This window comes from Rutidosis leptorrhynchoides, chromosome 1 (genome assembly GCF_046630445.1).
Source record: "Rutidosis leptorrhynchoides isolate AG116_Rl617_1_P2 chromosome 1, CSIRO_AGI_Rlap_v1, whole genome shotgun sequence".
Lineage (NCBI taxonomy): Eukaryota > Viridiplantae > Streptophyta > Magnoliopsida > Asterales > Asteraceae > Rutidosis > Rutidosis leptorrhynchoides.
This window is the reverse complement of record NC_092333.1, coordinates 48301602-48308524: the sequence shown is the minus strand read 5'-3', so window position 1 is coordinate 48308524 and position 6923 is coordinate 48301602.

Here is a 6923-nt window from a genome sequence, read left to right as displayed (position 1 = left end):
CAAAGACTGCATTCATTTTTAAACAAACCATAACCTTTATTTCATCAATAAAGGTTTAAAAAGCTTTACGTAGATTATCAAATAATGATAATCTAAAATATCCTGTTTACACACGACCATTACATAATGGTTTACAATACTAATATGTTACAACAAAATAAGTTCCTTGAATGCAGTTTTTACACAATATCATACAAGCATGGACTCCAAATCTTGTCCTTATTTAAGTATGCGACAGCGGAAGCTCTTAATAATCACCTGAGAATAAACATGCTTAAAACGTCAACAAAAATGTTGGTGAGTTATAGGTTTAACCTATATATATCAAATCGTAACAATAGACCACAAGATTTCATATTTCAATACACATCCCATACATAGAGATAAAAATCATTCATATGGTGAACACCTGGTAACCGACAATAACAAGATGCATATATAAGAATATCCCCATCATTCCGGGACACCCTTCGGATATGATATAAATTTCGAAGTACTAAAGCATCCGGTACTTTGGATGGGGTTTGTTAGGCCCAATAGATCTATCTTTAGGATTCGCGTCAATTAGGGTGTCTGTTCCCTAATTCTTAGATTACCAGACTTAATAAAAAGGGGCATATTCGATTTCGATAATTCAACCATAGAATGTAGTTTCACGTACTTGTGTCTATTTTGTAAATCATTTATAAAACCTGCATGTATTCTCATCCCAAAAATATTAGATTTTAAAAGTGGGACTATAACTCACTTTCACAGATTTTTACTTCGTCGGGAAGTAAGACTTGGCCACTGGTTGATTCACGAACCTATAACAATATATACATATATATCAAAGTATGTTCAAAATATATTTACAACACTTTTAATATATTTTGATGTTTTAAGTTTATTAAGTCAGCTGTCCTCGTTAGTAACCTACAACTAGTTGTCCACAGTTAGATGTACAGAAATAAATCGATAAATATTATCTTGAATCAATCCACAACCCAGTGTATACGTATCTCAGTATTGATCACAACTCAAACTATATATATTTTGGAATCAACCTCAACCCTGTATAGCTAACTCCAACATTCACATATAGAGTGTCTATGGTTGTTCCGAAATATATATAGATGTGTCGACATGATAGGTCGAAACATTGTATACGTGTCTATGGTATCTCAAGATTACATAATATATAATACAAGTTGATTAAGTTATGGTTGGAATAGATTTGTTACCAATTTTCACGTAGCTAAAATGAGAAAAATTATCCAATCTTGTTTTACCCATAACTTCTTCATTTTAAATCCGTTTTGAGTGAATCAAATTGCTATGGTTTCGTATTGAACTCTATTTTATGAATCTAAACAAAAAAGGTATAGGTTTCTAGTCGGAAAAATAAGTTACAAGTCGTTTTTGTAAAGGTAGTCATTTCAGTCGAAAGAACAACGTCTAGATGACCATTTTAGAAAACATACTTCCACTTTGAGTTTAACCATAATTTTTGGATATAGTTTCATGTTCATAATAAAAATCATTTTCTCAGAATAATAACTTTTAAATCAAAGTTTATCATAGTTTTTAATTAACTAACCCAAAACAGCCCGCGGTGTTACTACGACGGCGTAAATCCGGTTTTACGGTGTTTTTCGTGTTTCCAGGTTTTAAATCATTAAGTTAGCATATCATATAGATATAGAACATGTGTTTAGTTGATTTTAAAAGTCAAGTTAGAAGGATTAACTTTTGTTTGCGAACAAGTTTAGAATTAACTAAACTATGTTCTAGTGATTACAAGTTTAAACCTTCGAATAAGATAACTTTATATGTATGAATCGAATGATGTTATGAACATCATTACTACCTTAAGTTCCTTGGATGAACCTACTGGAAAATAGAAAAATGGATCTAGCTTCAATGGATCCTTGGATGGCTCAAAGTTCTTGAAGCAAAATCATGACACGAAAACAAGTTCAAGTAAGATCATCACTTGAAATAAGATTGTTATAGTTATAGAAATTGAACCAAAGTTTGAATATGATTATTACCTTGTATTAGAATGATAACCTACTGTAAGAAACAAAGATTTCTTGAGGTTGGATGATCACCTTACAAGATTGGAAGTGAGCTAGCAAACTTGAAAGTATTCTTGATTTTATGAAACTAGAACTTTTGGAATTTATGAAGAACACTTAGAACTTGAAGATAGAACTTGAGAGAGTTCAATTAGATGAAGAAAATTGAAGAATGAAAGTGTTTGTAGGTGTTTTTGGTCGTTGGTGTATGGATTAGATATAAAGGATATGTAATTTTGTTTTCATGTAAATAAGTCATGAATGATTACTCATATTTTTGTAATCTTATGAGATATTTCATGCTAGTTGCCAAATGACGGTTCTCACATGTGTTAGGTGACTCACATGGGCTGCTAAGAGCTGATCATTGGAGTGTATATACCAATAGTACATACATCTAAAAGCTGTGTATTGTACGAGTACGAATACGGGTGCATACGAGTAGAATTGTTGATGAAACTGAACGAGAATGTAATTGTAAGCATTTTTGTTAAGTAGAAGTATTTTGATAAGTGTATTGAAGTCTTTCAAAAGTGTATAAATACATATTAAAACACTACATGTATATACATTTTAACTGAGTCGTTAAGTCATCGTTAGTCGTTACATGTAAGTGTTGTTTTGAAACCTTTAGGTTAACGATCTTGTTAAATGCTGTTAACCCAATGTTTATAATATCAAAAGAGATTTTAAATTATTATATTATCATGATATTATGATGTACGAATATCTCTTAATATGATATATATACATTAAATGTCGTTACAACGATAAACGTTACATATATGTCTCGTTTCAAAATCATTAAGTTAGTAGTCTTGTTTTTACATATGTAGTTCATTGTTAATATAATTAATGATATGTTTATTTATCATAATATCATGTTAACTATACATATAACCATATATATGTCATCATATAGTTTTTTTACAAGTTTTAACGTTCGTGAATCACCGGTCAACTTGGGTGGTCAATTGTCTATATGAAACCTATTTCAATTAATCAAGTCTTAACAAGTTTGATTGCTTAACATGTTGGAAACATTTAATCATGTAAATATCAATCTCCATTAATATATATAAATATGGAAAAGTTCGGGTCACTACAGATCCTACACCTAGCTTAGATTCCATTAGTTCCGGAAGCAATTTCGAGATGCGTATTGAAGTAGACTCCGAAGTCAATGAACCCGAAGTGCCTCCACCGTTTAGCTATTTTTCTTTCTAGAGGAGATGGGGGTGGGTTCGAGATTTACTCACTCGATGGATAAATGAAGAAGGTGAGCCCTATCGCGAACCAAACTTACCTCCTAACATCGGAGAAAACGATGTACTCACCGGTGAACCTATGCACAACACAGTATTCACCCTTCTTGCTAAAGTTTTCCACCTCGAAGGTCGCATTACTGTAAACTCAGAAAATATTCAACCTCTACTTTCGAATACCAATCGAAGGGGAATATTAGAAGAAGTTAGGGAACTTCGAATTGATAATCAAGATCTATCGAATCAGATGAGTGGATGGATAGAAATGATAGAGGGTAGGATAGAAACCCTGACAAGAATGGTGCGTGATTTACAAGCTATAATTACTACACTAACATCATCACTAACCTCAGCACCAACAACACTTGTAGCACCGACAGCAACAGTACCACCATCAGCAGCACCAGCAGCATAACCAGTACCAACAACAACAACATCATCACACGTCTCAACTTCGCAATCTATACCTCAAGTATAATCATCGTTATACGAATCGTTCTACGAATCGTTCTACATAAACTATCTTCGTCCTTCATGGCGATTATGTAATCTCTAATGTTTTAGATATTATGTACTCTAGTTCTAGCCATAAATCTGATGAGTTTAATATCACATTGACTCATTAAATCTATGATTACGTCTGAAGAAAATATATATGTATATATGTTTTCATAAAGATTGTAATTAAAATTTTATTGTACAAACTGTTAATGGTGAAAATATTTTAACGGGTAGGTAATACCAGAGGAATATTTAGATTTCACATTAATAAATTACACTGTACATTATTCGAAGCTGATTCAACAGTCATTCACTATCCTACTTACAACCACTGATATACGTATCCGTTCACCGCAGAATAATCATTTTCATTCAATTTCATATTTGGATTTTGACCTATCAGAATCCAACAAGTGGCATAATGAAGAAAACATTTGACAAAATAAAATTTGTTAGAAACAAACAAATTAACTATGAGAAATTTTGTTAAGAATCCACGCTAACTGTTCCTAACTAACTATTCCTAGCTAACTGATTGCATTTTATTTATCGCAATTTAATTATCTCAATTTATATTTTCGCAATTTTATCGTCATTTAATTTCTGTTATTTATTTTACGCATTTTAAATATCGGGACACGTATACAAGGTTTTGACATATCATATCGACGCATCTATATATATTATTTGGAATAACCATAGACACTCTATATGCAGTAATGATCGAGTTAGCTATACAGGGTTGAGGTTGATTCTATAATAATATATATACTTTGAGTTGTGATCGAGTCTGAGACATGTACACGGGTCACGACACGTATTAATTAATTTGAATATTATATATTGCTAATTATGGACTATCAACTGAGGACTACCAACATTGAACAATTAAAATGAATTAAAATATTGATTATAACATATGAAACTAAACAATTCTTCAAGTTTGCCACTTGATTTCATCTTAAACCTCATTTGTATATTGACGATTACAATCTGCGTTCAAACCTTTCATGATTCTTGAAAACACCTCAATCGAGATGATGAACCAACCGCACTTCATCTACGAAAGAAAAGATTGATGAATATAGTTATACACCTGAAAAACTCTCAGAAACTGAGTAAACGTTTAACACAAAGCTGTGTTAATTCTTTTAGCGTTATTATTACCGAAAATAACTTTGCAATTCTTGTTCGAGATAGCCAGTTTTGTCACAGCTCCAACAAGTCAACTTCGAATTTTCGTTCTAAACAACCTTATTATAACCTTGATATATATATGCGTGCTCTTTTATTATTACCGGGGAACCTTTTATATTCCATCATATTACCAGCAGACGTACCAGCGACCTCGTTGCTCCTTGGCTTAAATCTCTTCGACAAATCACTATATTTATCTATTGAAGTCTTATCATGAATTCATCGGCATCTTGTAACGAGAATTGACATACCAAGTATCGGGAAATCAGCAATCAGTATTTTGAATCTCGCAGCGTTTCTACATCAAAAGTTATATGTATACATATAACATTTACCTCATAGAATTATGATCTTCCATTCTAAAAATTTTGAAGAGCATTCAGTCTACAAATTAATACTCTGAATATTGAAAAGTTGAATGAAGTAGCAGAAACTGTAGACAACCGTAAAACGACCGTAACAGTCAGAAGTTTGATGGTAAAGAAGGATACGTTGGAAAAGCTCAGAAAAGTTGGAGCTGTAAAATGGATTGAGCTAACCACGAAGAAGACCAAGGATAAATATAAGGACCATACCCTATATTCAAAGAATCCAGATAATTCTGAATCCGATGAAATCTTTAGAGAATATCTTGCTCCGAAGTCATGTTAAAATCGTGCGGAAAATTTTTCTTCATCAACATTCGAACTTAAAAATTCCAAAATATCATCATAAATATCTTCGATAATTCTGAGGATATTTTCATAAATATTCTCGTCTGAAATTATATACCTCTTCGTGCTTCCTGTGTTTCGTTATATTAGAAACTTTTGTAAAATTTAAGTTTAATTTATGAATGAATTCTGTAGAAATGTAAAGAAATTGATGCATGAATTAGTATAATATAATGACACTTGATCAACGTGATTATATTACAGTAAGTCATGCTGAGTTTCTAATGGGACGTGATGATTCACCGATTATAACGTCATCATGTGCCATGTTACATAACTCTTTCATTCTGCTTAACTTCTGAACATATCAAGAAAATATATTCTTGATAGTTCTATTCTCAGTGATTCTGGTAATTTGACAAATCAAATCGTGCTATTACGTTCTTTCTTGTTTAGAACATTAAGTTCATTTGAAACTTCATACTTACGAATTCTGGACAATTACTCGCTTTACTAGCGGTCGAGAAGAGAATAAAAAGGCAAAGAGCCCCAAAATATAAGAGAAAATATAAGGCCCAATAACAACACAGAGGTTACAAACCATGGATATTAATACGAATAGCAATATAAAGACAAGGTATAATTAAGAATAGTATCACCCCAAGGTAATAGTAGAAGTAAACAGATTTTTCTGGAAAGATTGAAAAGAAGGATGAGAGAAATGATAATTAAGAAAATATCAAAGATTAGAACTGGATTAGGTATTTTCACAATCTTTTGGATGTATGAACTAAGAAAGAAAGTATAGGAATGGTGAGAATAATGGAACGGAAAAGTTTAATATATAATGGAGATATCAGACAGAAAAATCTAGACAGATTATCACATTTAATTAAAGAGGATCCTAATTTTCTTAAATCCTGAAGAATCAAATCTTTTAGATTTCAAAGATTTTCTTTTAAATCCCTGGAATTCAGGAAATTCAAACGGGACTACGTCAAGTTAAGGCGAATCTTTATTTCATTCTTTTTTTTTTGATAGCTTCACTCGTACGCTTTGAATAATCGAATTGTTTTATCCATATTACTCACTGATGATAAAAACTCTAATTTCTAGCTCGTATGCGTCATGAAAACATACTTATTGTCAACTATGACCATTCCAATTAAATTTCGGGACGAAATTTCTTTAACGGGTAGGTACTGTGACGACCCGGAAATTTCCTACCAAATTTAAACTTAATCTTT